This window comes from Trachinotus anak, unplaced genomic scaffold, assembly GCF_046630095.1.
Source record: "Trachinotus anak isolate AG129_WGS33_773 ecotype Australia unplaced genomic scaffold, CSIRO_AGI_Tana_v1 ptg000026l, whole genome shotgun sequence".
In the NCBI taxonomy this organism is placed as follows: Eukaryota; Metazoa; Chordata; class Actinopteri; order Carangiformes; family Carangidae; genus Trachinotus; species Trachinotus anak.
The window spans coordinates 8,100,834-8,117,483 of record NW_027273877.1 but is presented as its reverse complement, the minus strand read 5'-3'; the positions used below and the strand labels follow the sequence as shown (position 1 = coordinate 8,117,483).

The window sequence follows — 16,650 nt, the reverse complement described above, 5'->3', positions numbered from 1 at the left end:
GATGCAACCTGCCATTCCTTCACTGCTGGATCTTTTGTCTCTTTTATCAAATCGTACTCTGTGTCTTCATGCGTTCTGGAGGTTTTTTACCTCAGCGTGTAGAGTATCTTTCCGTTGTTCCAGATCCGCAGCAGCTGATTGGGCGTTGTTATCCAGTGAGAGTCGGCAGTCTTGGAATTCCTAAAGATGGTGTCAGGCAGCCAGATCAAGCCGACCATATTGCTGGTTGAATAGGAGATAGACAAAAATATACAGAGCGTGAGGGGGCAGAGAGTAAGAGATGATTGCTGTCGAATTCCTTCAGATTTCTCTGAAGAGCACGAAGCAGCTCCACGTCCAATAAGAGTATAATAAAATACCCGGGCGACAAAGCACATCAATCAATTTGTTCCATTAATTGCAGGCCTTTTCCCGAGAGAGAGAGAGAGAGATATTCACAGTATGAAAATGTTGAAACACAATAGTTGCTACAATGGAAAGAAAGACACTTACAACAGTGTCTTGGAGTTACAGTTGATTTAAAAAAACAAAAAACATGTTTAAATAGAAAATGCGGTAATTATCAGTGGATGCAAATGCAAATCCAGAATACCTGTTGAGGGTTAGAATCCGCATGCTGCTGCTGTTATACCGCAGACGGGTGTCCACCCAGGTCTGGGCGAAGATAATATCGATCTGGTACTCCTGGGGAGAGAAAAGTAGAGTCAATATAATGATCTGACAACCCCTTTTAGGGTCGAGACAGAAAAGAGATGTGCTGGAAGTCTGTGTGCTAACAGTCTGAGTATAGTTCTTTCGGAGGAGCTGATAATGTGTTTGTTTGAACATGAATGTGTCCACATCAAAGCAAATACTGAAGCAGCACAGCGCTCGCTGGAAACACTCAAATACACACCATGCTTTTGATATGGAAATTAAATTACACCATCTCACAAACTGTTTACTTCGGCACAATTTTTTTTTTATCACCTCAGCAATGACCCCACTTCTAATTGTGAGAAGTTGTAACATGAGGACATTGAATCAGAATTTCCTTACTTGGCAGTAAAATAAGTAGAAGTCATGCTGGCATTCTTATAAGAACCTCAGTGGTGAACAACTTTTCAACACACAATAACTTAAATCCTGGCGAAATTGAATTTGAATACACTCATTTTTTCCCCACTGTATCAAAGTTGAGTACATTTTCCTAATCCACCATGCTCTAGTTAGATCCGTGAAAATACACTTAAAGTAATGAGAGAAAAGGTTTTTTTCATGGTTGTGCAGAAGAGGCTTTGTTCGCTCCGAGGTTAATCGGGTTACGCTGCGGTTGCTGCTTTGATCAGAGCCAAAAATCCAATGAGCATTTTAGTGCATGATGGGACAAGTTACCAATGTAACCACCCAACTCAGAGACATGTCAAATCAACCACGACTGCAGCCTGCACATCCCTCTAGAGAACTCGCATCCAAAAAAAAAAAAAAAGGCTAAATATAACCGAGCAAAATATAGCTGACAAAGAGTGTCATTCATTGATCTTCACTGTCTTTGACTCTTTAATTAATATAATTTATCTTAGATGTGTAGATGTGGGCTCTGCTGACAGCCTGACACGCAACTGTCCTTGATCAGCTCACCGATCCAGATTTTAGCACACACCATTGACCATTATTGTTTCTAAATTAGTAAAGTGAAGTTTTGGGTTTTGCATATTGTATTGTGGTTGCAGCTGCATCTCAATTCCTGACTTTAGTTTGGTACAAATGATTAAATGTATGAAAACCAGGTTAGAACTGTCTTTATAAGCTGGTGTGTTATTCTGTCATGTTGCAACCGAGCTGCAACTCACCTTCAGCCCAGAGTTGAAAAAAAAATTAGAACAGCCAAAGAAGGTAGAGAAGGGAAGTGACAAGGTCAGATTCAAGACACCAAATATTGTTAATGAGAGTTGGCTGACTGAACTACTGCTGATGTTGAATTGCAACAATATACCTTCACATTTTATTTTCTGTTTTTACGTTTGCAAACCAGCTTGCCACGATTTGCCTCCTAAGGAACAAATAAAGTATTTTAAATGATGTTGGGTATCGTCAACTACAAATGGTGATTTCCCCTTAATGATTGTGGGTCCAAGCAAATGTTTTCATGGCTACCATATGGAACACCGCATTTAGCTGCTCATATTAATTAACCTTTACTTAATCAGGGGAATTAAGTCCCATTGAGAGTGAAATCTCATTTTCAAAATTGAACTTAGTAAATACATTTTTAAAAAAGTGTAATAAAAATACAGGATAGCATTTATTGTCTAGAGATAAACATAATATCTGAAGACAAAACTGGTCTTATGGTGAATGCTCTTGTATCAATCAGAAACAGACCAGAGAGTAAACACATTTGAATGCCCTACAACCAGCTTTTCACACCTCTCCACTGCTCAGAAGCTGAGGACCTCCAACATGGCCAGCAGAAGGTCAGCACATCAGCTGGAAGTCCTCTTCAGGATGTAAACAAGGCGGACTAATACTTCAATGAGAAGGTCAGACAGTGAGAAGGCTTTGGAAGCTGATATGAAATGCAGGAAAAGAAAATATTAGCATTACAGAGTCTATTATGTGATTCGAGTTATCCTGTTTGGTGGGGAGCTGATCTAGGTTTTGCAATTACAGAGGGATTTTCTGTAAAAGAGTTTCATTTTTTTTTTTTTTTTATCCTTTGCAAAAGTTTGTATGGTAAGGTGAGCAAAAGATATGCCATGGATTTCGATATAGCCTTTAATTCAATTCAATTCGGTTTTATTTATACTGTGCCTCATAATATGCGTTATCTGAAAGCAGTTTACAGAGATAGGTCAGGTAATCATAGCACATGCATTTACTCACCTCAAACATCGCAAATGCACACACAGTGTCACTCACTGTGTGACTTTTCTGCCCTTTTCCAAAAACAGACAGACGAGGCCTGACCTTCTTAATACATCTGTCACCAGAATGCCCATTGTTACTGTCGGCCTGTGTGACCTTTGGAGGATAATGATAGGGAGACACATGCTGATGGTGACGCACCCATAATTCAGCCAGCCACAGCAGACCACAACATGTTACGCCTGGCAGAGATGAACTCTCACAGCAGTTCCCAAATGGGATTTTCTGCTTCAGCTGGGTCCTTTTGGGGACTACACCTACAAGACAAGGCACTGAAGCAGGTCCATTATTCATGGGCATTATGCAAAACAATGAAGCCAAGTGTTTGGAGATATCTGACTGAAATTAACTACGGAGGCTTATTCCCCTGGGGAACCATTTCAAAGTCAGAAAATGAAGGTGTTAAAGAGGTTTTATTACTCATGGCTCTGGACAAAAAACAATGAAGTGAAGACCTGTAAGCAAGATAATCAGGAGTGTATTGCACTGTATATTGTATATTATATCTTCTGGGAAAATCCAGCGTAAAAAGTCTGAGACTAGGAGTTGCAAGTTCATTATTTAGGTTATAAATATTTTATTTTAGCTTTTAAAATATTCAGAATGTGACAAACTCTGTCTCTACTCTCTCTAACTAAGTTGGACAGAGCATCCTATAGTTACAGGAAGGGTTAGGAATAAATAAGTGAAATTTATTTTTAATTAAAAAAATTAATAATTTCTCATGTGAGTAGTGAATTCAGTTGACTTTAATGGAAAACAATGAGGGTACAGTTGGCAATCTTCCCTGCTGAATATTTCTATATATGATATCCAACCATTTACAACACATTTTGCCACATTCAATAAGAGTAGCACATCATAAAAGATACCAGTAATGCTGTTGCTGTTGCCGGTCTGGGCACAAATCAACAAATGTGGCCCTCTTCTCTTTGGGAATGCAAATTTCAGTCAGCATCTGATAATATGGAATCCATTATTAAAGCCAAAGGATGTTGACAGTAAGGCACATCTGACTGAAATTAATTAGCTTGACTTGAACAGCATCAGAACAAATAGCTTCCTCCTTATCCAGCCTCATGATTTTTGCATGGAGGCCGCTCACTCCTCACCAACCACAGTCGTTGCTTAGCGGGGTTTTCTGCACCCATGTACCAAAAACATGTTTCCCAAGAGAGCAGATACACTGTCTTTCTAACTCTGTGTTTTTTTAGGCGCTTGACTGAAACATTCAACGCTCACTGAGACGGAAATATTATTTTCACTTTAAAGTTTCAGACTACAAATAATACTAAATGTGTCTAGACTGGCAATGACAGGTTTTCCAGGTATCCACATTTTCAAATCAGTAATTAAAATAAGCCATTATTGTTTACCGCTGATTCCTCCATTCACTACCTTATGTGAGGTCAGGTAGAGAAAAAAAGAAAAAAGCAGAAAAAAAGTCTACAAAACTTAAGTAGTTTATTTCCTAGTATATTGTCCAACAGAGGAAGATAGATAAAAGTGAAAGGCACAACACAGCTAATAAACTACAATATATTGCTCCGTTTTGGGCTCAGGCTCCATATAGCCTCAACAATAACACATCCCCACTAAGGAAGCAGCAACTTTATTTACATTTCTCCTAAATCATGTCTATGTAAAGGACACTAAATATGATTTAGCACTAGCAATACAGAGGTTTGGCATTTTTTGGTTATAGTAGCATTTTATGAAAACAGCACAATAACTAGCTGTGTGACCAGACCTTTAAGTTACTGTTAATGAAACTCAAAACTTCCACACAGATTTTTCACAGTAAAAGCCTCCTGGCAGCTCAGTGGCAACGCTGATATTTTGCAACACCTAAAATCACATTCAATAACAGACTTTTAACATCAGTGCCAATGTTTTTACATCTAAATATCTCTGCATGGCAAGTATGACATTTAAATGCCTCTTACACATTTGTCCAGTAGGAATTATACAGTAATAAACTACATAATGAGTACTTTTACTTTGGATACTGCACTGTTACTTGTAATGGAATATTTTTACTGAAAGATTTGAGTATCTCCTCCACCACTGGTGTTAAATTTTCTTCTCTTGTGGTGGTTTTCTTGATGAACTTATCAAAACAGTCAATCCAGCTTGCTATTAATATTTCACCCCTACAACTCACATATACTCATACAAATGAACTCTGTTCTGCTTCATCTCTGACCAACTAAAATCCAGTGAGCTCTAACATACTGTCTTTACTATATTATGCTTTGCAATGAAGGGAGTATCAAGTTTAAGCACAGATCACTGACTAATGTATTTCTTCAGGCAAAACTGATGCAGCATAGTTGGTATAAATATTTATAAGTTAAATATTTATATCTCCCAGAAAATTAGTCGCTGGACTACATTTTCAATCCCGCAAGAAGAAGAAATAAAGATAAACAGGAAGCGTGTTCGATTTCTCCGAGTCATGTGTCCACATCTGGTGATACTTCATCATCGTGAAAGATATTTAGATATTCAGTTTTATTCTCAGATCCCTCTCATCCACACCGCCACTCCTGTCCTCTCCAAAATAAACACATTCACCCAGAATGCTTTGCTGTTGCTTTGTCCTGCAGGCAGCCTCTCAGTGATGCTCCTTGTTTGTGACGGGCAGGAATAAGGGTAAACACGACCATTCAACCAGCGCTTAGGGGTGACGATGAACTTCTGTCACATGTGTAATAAACAAAACTGTGCAGTACCTGCGGATATGAGTGGCATTTTGAGTATTGCTTTGGTGTGTTTGTGTGTGTGTGTGTGTGTGTGTGTGTGGGGCTAATTTTATAAACATGCTTTTGTCTTGTTCATTCTGAAGAATCAAATAGAAAGACCTTTGAAAGGAACAAAAGGAAATCATTTGCATACCTGGCTGTTCACTTGAAGTCTGTTTGTGAGGAAGGAAAATGAAAAATGATGCAAACTGTCAGCTGTGCTTCACTGAGCATCTGGCCTGAGGTACGATCAACACCTGTATTCTCAGTAGCAGCAGTAGTGTGGATTTATCTGACTGTAGTGTACGGCAGTAGAGTACAATTTGAGCCACTGATTTTGCTATTAGTTGTTTCTTTTTGCATATTGAGTTACGACTGAGAGAAAGGGTTTTGATTTTCACTGTGACTTTTGCCTCATTCACTTAAAGGTGGTCTTAGACTTTTGGTCCACACTGTATATAATACAGCATTTTAAACAGTAATAGGTGTTAGCTGACGTGTGGTTATTGCTCACTTTTATATAAAAATTGGCAAAAATGCTACTAAATGGTGCTCAAAGTTTTCTAGCCATGGGTTTCCACTGAAACTTTTTTCCTGGAGATATGGATGGATATGGATTTTAGACATTTGTAAATGAGTGTCACAGATGCCATATGTTTTGAAATTAGAAAAGAATTCTCAATATTGTATGTGTTGTAAAGAGCGTAGTTTTGGTTTGATGGACTGAAGATGGCTGAGATAATCCAAGTTAATCAACACTGCAAACCAGATTTTCCCAGAGCAAAGAGTTGTTCTAAAACAAGCACTGACCTCTTGGGCCAAAAAATGAAGCCAACACAACAAAAACTGCAGTTCTTCAAAAGGCCAGTTGAGGCTGACTTCAAACGTTAGTCAATCCCCATAAACTCATATATATAAACTCAGCATATGTTTGTCACAAACTGGCATTCACCGAAGTCTCGGCTCCACACAATCTCTTTGCCCATTTTTGGATTAGCCAGGGGAGTTAGGCGAAGTTGGAGTTCACTGCCAAGATGGCAACGGTGGAGCAGCCCACTCTGAGTTTCAAAACCTCTACTCAGAAACCTATGGGTGATGTCACGGAGGCTACATCCATCTTTTTATTCAGTCCATGTCCTAAAACCCTCATCTTGAGTGGATCATTATTAACTTAACACCTTATTAACACCAGCTATTTGAACACTGTTAAAAGTGAATGCTGCATGTGCTGTATTTTTCCAAAACGTTGTCACAGTGGCAACTATTTCATCTTTCATCAAGATGATTAGAAAATGATGGTTAGAAAATGGCCCAAGGCAGTTGAGCCTATATTAGTTTGAGTCTCAATTGTGCCTTAATATAATAAAATGCAATATTGAAGCCAAACCTGGAAGTGAAACAATACTAATATCAGCAGCAGTGGCAGGATTTTAAGGTTCTTTGCTTTAACGCACAACATGCAGCTTTTCTAGTTTATCTATCTCCAACAAGCAACTTAAAAGTTATGTTGATACCACCAGCTGTTTTCAGTCTGTCTGAAAAGGTAAAAGGCCTCAGGAATGGTCCATCAAACACAAATGGCTCATAATTAATTTATATGCAGATAAGAGAGTTTCACTTCAAACACTACATTTCTGTGTGCATTGATTCTGAGGGCAAAGTAAGCAGAGGAAAAGGAGGAGGAAGAAGAAGAGGGATTAAATTAGGGAGTAAACAGGAGAAGGAAATGGAATCTAATAGGGGCAAAGTGATGAGCAGCAAAGGATTAAAGAGAAGGACATGCTGCAGCAGGAAGAAGACAGGCACAAGAGTATTTAGTCATAATGTAGTTATTGCTATGTCAGCTAATCAATATTAGCTGATTCCAAATCATATTCAAACCAGCCACCAGTCACATTTAATCAAGACAGTGAGTCAGTCTGCATTATTTCACGCTCACATAATGCTGCAGCTGCTGGTTGTGCTTTGTTCCACCTGCTACATGGTGTATACAGCCTCTGATGATTCATATACTTATTACCATACTTGGTGATGGCATCTCTTGCCTCGCTGCGGTTTGTGCATCTTGTTCGGCTCCGTTCTGTACAACCCTGGAGGGTTTTATCGCTTTCACTCCTCATCGGGGAGCATCCTCAAGGGTACTCATATTCACAGAAGATTGTTGAAAATGGACGATTCTGAAAATCTTTATTTTTTTATTTATTTTTTTAAATCTATCTACTGCCAATGTTTTAAAATTCCCACTTTCTGTAATATCTCCCCAGGGCAAACTAGATGAGGTTAAGGAAAGATATTAGTTATGACAAATACCAAAGACAGAGATTAGACAATTTTACTTTTTAATGGGGAGCTGCCAAATACACAAGAGTAGGCCAACAGCTCAACGCACCTCTCTCTGAACTCTTTTTCACCTTCTAATGGATCAAGGAAAATCCCAGCACCTTTTTCTAGTAACTAAATCTGGCAAAACCTGTGAAACAAGCATACCGTATAAAGAGGTTTGATTTCAAAGACTAAAAAGTGTGTTTGCAAGCTCAAAAAAAAAAAGTGTAACAAATGGAGAAATATTGGCAGAGGCTTGGCTTTAGTTTGAACAGGTATCACCCTTTTCAAAAGGTCACATGTGACAATTATATAAGAAAAAAAAATGATATCAGGCCACAGAGGTTCTCATCCACCTCAGAGAATGTAATTAAGCACAGTGAATGCCGTTTCATTTTTCTGAATTAACTCATGGCGCCGTCTTAATGCTGTGTTGGTGGAGGAGGCGAAGAACAGCGACCTTCTGCACTGCAATCAGATAACCTTTTCTTATGAATTTTCAGCCTCACTCTCCCAGCACCTAAATGAGTCACATCAATGAAGGTCAAGCATGGAAAAGCTGGAAAAAAACACAAGCCGGCACATACACACTTTCACATGCGCACCCACGCGCCGGGACTACATTAAAAGGCACTTTAAAGTGACGTTTGACATCTGGAAAAAGCAAAAATTCTCTGCTCTGCTGTGTGAGACAAAGACCTCGCAGCCTGAGCAGTTCTTTTGTTCTGAATCATGTCAACTGCGCACTTAGCGCCGCTGAAGTGACTACGCTTGGGAGGGCAGCCACCGTCTTCTCTGGTTGAATGGTGGAAATGGCAAAAAAAGCTATATTGATGCTGAATGGGCTCAAAATTAATAAATGGGTTCTTTATTTTTCCACAACAAGCAACAGGATCAGATTTAAAAAATATCGCAAAGCATAATAATTGAAGGGCCTTCAAGATGGGCCCAAGTGCATGATATTAGTTCTTGTGTGTGTCGAGTGTCATCACATAAACACATGGACCTTTACCCATCTTGAAACTTCTTGTCATCGTGTCCTGAACTGATTTATGCTCGGGGTGATGCTGAAATGATTACAGTGTCTGGGATCTTGAGGCGGACTGATTAAGAAACTGTCTGTGCTTTGTTTGGCTTTGTTCGGAGCTGGCCCGACTTGTAGTGATGTTCCTCACTTTGCATGTATGTATGTTTATTGAATCAGAGTATATGCCAGAATGAAGCATCAAGTAATCAGTGTCATCCTGAATCAACCCCCTTCTGCGACCAGTACATTCTGCATAAACATGGGCACAACCTAGTGTATCATCGTATAGAGCCAGACCTCCACCTCATTAAGTTCAAGGAGATGTTAAGATTATGTAGAAGATGATTTGCATAACAAGCTCTACTTGAGCTTCTTTACACTTCCCGTCATTTTACATAAAGTACATAAAGAATTTTGTACTTTTATTGTACATTACTTTGTCTGTAATGAGTCTGTAACCAGAAGTGTTCAACAGCAATATTTAATTTCTTAAATATCACAGTTACCATCAGTGCCGACATATAGTGTGATACCCCTACTTTGCAGAATGAGATCATAAGGTAGCTAGCTGGTTAGCATGCTAATTTCAATAGAAGAGACAGCTCTTGGCGGGTAAAGAAATTAAGTTTGATGCAGAACTTGCAACATTTCTTTTAGAATGGTAAGTAAATGGCTGTTAATGCTAACGGTAGCTATGTAGTGACAGCAACACTTACAGATAGCTCCTTTCGCTGTAGGTAAAGTGGAAGAAAACAAGACAATGGGGAACATTGGAGAAACAACTGGGTTAAGTTGCAGAGGGAACCGGTGAATTACATCGTTAATTTCAGGCTGTTATAAAGTGTTATGTAAGATTTTCCACAGAAAACACCTGACCTGCTTTTTGAAATATAATGCACAGTTCAATGCACATAATAGCTGTCTTAGTCTTATTTTCTTAAAAAAAAAAAGAAAAGTTAAAAACAATTTGCCTATTTAGCATCTGTAAACACCATAGACCATTTTATAAATGAATTATCACACATTATAAAGTAGTTGTAAGCAGACACAAGTGTTTTTCATACAGCAGCCTCTGTTTGTGGATATATCTGCTTATAAGTACATTTTAATGTGTTATAGACTATTTATTAATTGACAGCCATGAGCCCCCACCCTTGACTTCGGCCTCTGCTGATTGGTTAGAAGGCGGACACTTACTCTACAACTTTAGAAGTGAATGTCTCTGCACTGCTGCCAGGCTGCTCAGTGAGTCTGGCTCACAGGAGCCTTTGAGGGCACCTCTCCACACGAAGACGTGCTTTATAGCATATTTCAACCAGAAGATATTAGAAAGCATTACGTTCTGTAGCTGTAGGTACAAGATGTGACAGCGTCTTCTCCCGCTGGTTTCAGCTGTTTCTGTTCTCAGGTTTCTCACTGTCGGCCTTCACCTCTCTGGTTCATCAATATGTGCATGAACATTAACATGCATATATGTGGATATGTGCGTAATATGTAAATGTTAAGAGTAAGTATTAGAAATGTGCCATATTTTAATGGCGTTTCATTCCCGTAATAAAATACAGACAAGATACATTTTTTCCAACAAAATTTTAACAATTTCATGATAAAATATGTCTTTCACTGTTCACTATCCACCAGTACTACAGCCATATCAATGTACAGTGTTTATCTGTAGCTTCTGTTTTTGTGGCACAAATACAGAAGATCTTGTTGTGATTTGCTGGGTAAATAAAGGTTAGATCCAAACCACTGATATTAAATGCGTCTCCACCCTGGAATCAAACTGATTCTTTAACACGACACCACCATTAACCCAGACATTATCAACAGTGCATAAAGCAAAAATCAGCAGCGAGTATTGGACAGAAATGAAAGGAGAAGCAGAGGGAGGGAAACACAATGATCCTTTTCAAGTCTAAGAGTCTCCTCTGAAGAGGAATGGAGCCTTTGATGTGTGTTGCCTTCATGTGTGTGTGTGTGTGTGTGTGTGTGTGTGTGTGTGTGTGTGTGTGTGTGTGTGTGTGTGCACGTGTGTGTATTTACACATCATAGATAGATAGGTAGTCTTGCAAGTGTGTGTGTGTCTTGTTTGTGTTCCTTGTAAGTAAGTGTCCTCGCCACAAAAATAGCTTCATCTGTCTTTTGAGAGTGTGGCTAGGGTCATGACGTCCTTCAATCTCTATGGACTCAATTATTCAGTGAGTCAGTCCCCTGCTGCTGTTGTACCGAGGGTGCACACTTTTTTCATCCATTGAGGTTTAAGTGCACAAGTTGGGCCGTTTTGTTGGGAAGCCAAAAATTACAGGGGATAAATAAAACAAGAATAAACATCAGACTCAAGTCAAGGGTCCAGGGTGCACCGGTTTCCCCTCCTGTTTTCAGACTCTCCCGTTCAAATTTACAGCTATGATTCAAAAGCAAATGCAAGTTTTTTTTTCCGCTGGTTTACCTTTGGCATGCACTGACAGGCTTTGGGATGTATTTTTAAGAGCCATTAAGGAAGCTTTCATGCAAAAACACACCTGTTTTATCAGCCTTAATCACATAAGTGGAGCTGCAGGATAGAAAGCACCCCATCCTCACTGATCTAGATGACAGGAATTCAAACTATCTGCCAAAAATAGATCCAGGAAACGTCTGCACTTACAGGAGAGTTGAAACTAAAGAGTGAAACATGATCAAATAAATTCATCGACAGCTCTGGGCTCAGGCCAAGACAGAATTGGAGAGACTATCTTTACAGTCACATTACATGGGACCTGTGATGCTTTTTTGCTTTAATAGTCATATGGATGTTTTTTTATTTTTTATTTTTTAATCGAGCCAAGATTTATATCTCACCTGTCAGCCCCAAAAAGAGCAATGAAACAACCTATATGACCTCCCATATACACTTTTTGCTGCATTTATTTTCAATTATTAAGGAAAGAAGCTTAATTTTGCACAATTATTAACCTTCTGAAGCCTATGGGAGTTTAAGTGCTCCCAAATGTCACACTGACATTACTCTGCAATGGAGTGTCTGATTCAGAGGCTTGGCTGTTAGTTGCATTAATACCCAAACTAAATGGGAGGAACACTGCATTGGCCTAAGCTCAAAGTGAAGAGAAGGTGGTCTAAGTTTAAGTCTAAAAGACGGAAAGATATGACCAGTTAGATAATTAGTGCAGCTGAGGCTTTGGAACAGATTTTTCAATGAGAAGAATAAAAAGAAAATGCCCATGAACACGACTGAAAAGAGATGAGCATAACTTATGAACAGATAAAGATAAATGTTCGCCTCTTGCACAATCCAAACAAACCTATACAACTTTCTATGTTGAAGTTTACCTTATGATTTGCAGTGATTTTATCTGTAAAATATATAAAACAATTCAAGGTCCAGTTTTTATTGGCTACCATCAGCTATTATAGTGTACAGAAGTCTTTATTGATATATAACGAACTGAGGTTGTGCTGATTCTGAACCTGTGAAGCACTTGGTGAAACGTTTAAAAAAGACAAATGTATAAGGCAAAACAGGGTGAAGGATAGGTTAATATATAAAAAAAAGACAAATCTAAAAGTCTACAGCCATGGAAGCCACCCTGCCAGACTTTACTTAAGCACGTTAGAGCTTTGAGCTAAATGCTAGCATTAGCAAGAAAACATGCTCACAATAGTTTCCATCCAAATGTTGTGCAATCTACATTTCCACGCAATCTGCAAAAGAAAATGCATATCAATGTAGATTTTCATTCCCAACTGTTGGTGCATTGAGATAAGTTGTTTGGCGTTCAATATACTAACTTTCCACCTTGTGAAAGCATAAAAACAACTGAAAATGTGCATTAAAAACAGCAGGCGTAAAGTTAACCTTGTTCATTGACAGTGTGTCACTAAAAAAAAGGTAACCCAGCCAATAGTTGTTGAGATGTTCCAGTCTGAACCAAAGTGGTGGACCAGCCAACCACCAGACCAACATCGCTATTACCGTCAATACTGACAGCTCCATGTTGCAGCATTATCAAGAATAAATGAAATCAAAAGTAAAATTGAATGTAAAACTAAATATTCTCATGCTGCTGTTGTTCCAGTCCCCAACACAGCCACAAAAGAGACTGTCACAATAATTACAGTGTTGATTACTCGCTCACCGTTTGGAGAAAACTGTAAACAAGATAAAATTGCACCGTGAATTGACCCCACTCGATCACAGCAAATCAAAAGCATGGCTGTGCTGTATTGGCGTGACCTGCTCTGTGTTTTGTGTCGGTATAAACATCTTGGAAATGTGCATGCTGACTAATAGATGCAGGATCTGTGTGCCAAGAAGACTGAGGGCTGCGCTAGATTGATGGCGTGCCAATGTGAATAATAATCTGTCCTCTCCATCTCTGACTCACTGTCCCTTCTCTTTGTCTTTCTCTTTCATTTAATTATGGAATGATAAATGAGTTCATCGTCGATATGTCGGGGACTCAAGTATCGGCTAATTTGGTTGGCTTGTCTTTGCAGAGGACGACCTTGATCTCAAACCTGGATGAGGAAGGATTTGTGGAAATAATAAATGAAAAGGAGTTTCTGTCTTCGCCAGCCGAGCCTCCATCAGCAGCACAAAATGAGAGGAGGGAAATAAATAAATAAATGAAGAAAAGGAAACTCAATAAGCAGACGTGATCAAAGAGGAGGGAAAAGAAGCAGAAAACAGTGTCTGGAATCACTCACACAGAACTTGTACTTCAGTGGGTTTATCAGTCCAAACAATAAAAGGCACAAAGGAAAGCTGTTCATACTCGCACAAATACATATGCACACATACACAGCTCGAGTGTGCAAGCACAGACTGCTCCTTTATCTCCCACCAAAAACACAGACTGTAAAATTGTACAGCCCAGACACACACACAAACACACACAATACAGACACACAGCAGCTTTGAAATATTGCATCTGTCAAACAGGGACGTTTTCTCTTGGCTCGGGATGACATCTCTTCAAAGATTATTCATGTAAACACATTTGTCTGGACTAATGTAAATGGCTGCCTGGGTTAGGGTTAGGCCACGGAGAGGCTGGGGAAGACAGAAACTACAGACAGGAAGACTAAAGCATTATTGGCTTTTGTCCTTTCATGAGATCTAATAACAACTAACAGACTTACCATCAGCTGTATCCTTTAAATACAGTGGTAAATAATTAGTGAAAGCTAACACGAGCTGCCACCAGTGATGGTTGTCATTAGCAAAATGAGAAGCTACCTGGGGGTTTGGAACACTTGTGTTAAGAAGAGATGAGGTTAAAGATTTGATAAGAGCATTGGGGCTTTGTGAATCTGTCCATTCCAATACAAAATGCACCCATTGTGAAGCCCACTACAAGCAGCCTGTAGTGGAAAAACACAGCAGAGTAAAGAGAGGATTTGCGTTTGATTGGCTGTATTTAAAGCCAATACAATCCTTTAAAGGTCTCATATTGTAAAGTGAGATTTCCATACTGTGAAAATATCAAAGTACGTAATCCATGGACAAAAGTTTATCTTCCCTTAGTTCAGAGGAAGGTGCCCTTCCTCTAACCCCAGCAGGTTTCATATTGTCTAAAGTGAGATTTCCATGTCTCTTTCGATTATAAAGCAGGTCTAGGTTCTAAATTAATACTGTGAAAGTGTCAAGGCCTCAGTCCACAGAGAAATGCACACAGCCTGTATTCAGAAGCTGAGCCTTGTGATGTCACAACAAAGCAGTCAGACCATTAGTTATGCGCCCAGCACAGCCCATCTGGACCCAGCATCCAACCTTACAGGATTTGGTTTCTCCAAGTGAAATCTGCAATATTTTTATTGGATCACTCAAAAAATCAGTCAGCCAATCAGAGCCTCTCTTCTGACCTGTTGTTACTTGAGCTCCAGAGAGAAGCCTGAGAGAGAAGACGGCAAACTACATTGAGATGGTTTTTGGAACTTAAAACCATAAATATATTATATAGAAAAGATATAAGGATATAAGACCTTTAGAATAGAGAGAGAATAGAAAAATTTCAAATAAAGAACCATCATCATGCTACACATAAATAAAAAAGCAGTATATGTGCATTTAATGAGAAAACAAGCTTCAAATTCTTAATCAAATTGTTAATGACCATGTTACAATAAATCTATACAGTGCATTGAAAACAATATAACCTATCCAGTGAACCCACTGCAGAACACATTCTGTCTCTTTGCATTTAGATGAGCTTTTTGCTGTAAGTGGTCCACGCATAGAGGCTATTTCCCAACACTGATCTTCATGTACTTCATCAAACGTGGCCTCCAATAGCCATCCAGCTCACCTCTGAGAGGAGGGTCACGGCACATCTGTACATCATTACACCCTTAATTTGCTGCCAGCCAGGAGCACTAAACAAAGCGTCCGCATGGGATCTACATAGTGCCATGATGACCATTCGAGCCTTGAGCGATTTCTAGTATCTATATAAAAAGATGTAGTGCGTTGTCTCTGTGAATGTGATAGGAAGCTGAGCTGCGACACCGCTGTCACACGGCCACAAATAGCAGGCCGACACTTCCACGTAGGTGAAAATGATCTGCTTTGACACTTCAGTCAGATGTGAGCAGTGAAGAGCTTTCACTGATGTTTAAAGGAAGTATTTCCCCTCTGGCTGATGGCAGCAACTCATGTCCAGTAGCTGCAGTGATGAATATACTGCAGATTACAGTATATATTCTTTCATTTTTAAAGAGTCATTTCCTAAAAGAGGAGTCGTTTTTAGCAAATGTTACGCAAACAGGAGGAAACAGTGCATCTGTTGGGGACTATTTTCACTTGCGGATTTATCCACATTTGGTCCTCAAGTGACTATTTCGTAGCAGGGCGGTGTGTTTGGGACTGACTCAAAAGAAACCTAGCAATAGGAGGAATGCAGTGTGCAAATCCAGATCACCGATGTCCATCCTGACCTTCTCTTTAGGATTTCCGTGCACTACAGGCACCAGGCACAACACTCTTTTCAGATGTTAAGATTTAAGGATAGTTTTGCTTTTAAATTCATAAATAAACACAGATTTCCACTTCTTCTGTGAAGTGAAAGTTCAAATCTGTGGATTATCTGCTTCTGTCTGCTTTATATCATTGTGAACTTAGCATCTTTTGGGTTTGGTTGATGAAGACAAGATACATGAAGATGAGAATGATGTTTTCTGATTATATAATAAAAATTTATTTCAGTTCAAGGAATAACGTAGTAGATTTTAAGGCTGATATCTGATAATTCTAGACTAAATATATTTAAATTTGACAACATTTAGGCAAAAAGTTGAATTTATAGAAAAAAAACAAAAAAAAAAACAAGACTGAGTGAGAAACCCTCCCTTTCAAATTACACTTTACTCATCTCCTTTACCATGTTTCCCTCATGTCATAGCTTCTACTTGCTTTGATGTCATCAGTCTATATCATAAACAGAGTAGGTGGTCCTAATAATTTGTCTGGTTGATACATACTGACGTGCTCCATATTAGAGCGGCAAATTCAAGATGCCGCCCACTCACGGGCTGGCGCAACACGAGTGCCTGCACCATGAGCGACAAGACGACAAGAACATAGTGTCGATGTCAAAGTGCGTCCGTCTTTGTCAGTTAATTTACTGGCTGTGTTATCTGACTCTCCCA

The 16,650-nt window shown here is 39.2% G+C and overlaps 1 protein-coding gene and 1 pseudogene across 4 annotated transcripts in view; one reads left to right on the top strand and one right to left on the bottom strand.

Annotated features, from left to right (window-relative positions):
* The window catches only part of LOC139609510 (gamma-aminobutyric acid receptor subunit gamma-3-like), an 87,089-nt pseudogene that overhangs the window by 37,884 nt on the left and 32,555 nt on the right, over positions 1–16,650 (bottom strand).
* cfap221 (cilia and flagella associated protein 221) overlaps positions 1–16,650 on the top strand; it is a 151,129-nt gene that overhangs the window by 104,109 nt on the left and 30,370 nt on the right. The gene's annotated exons all lie outside the window — the stretch shown is intronic.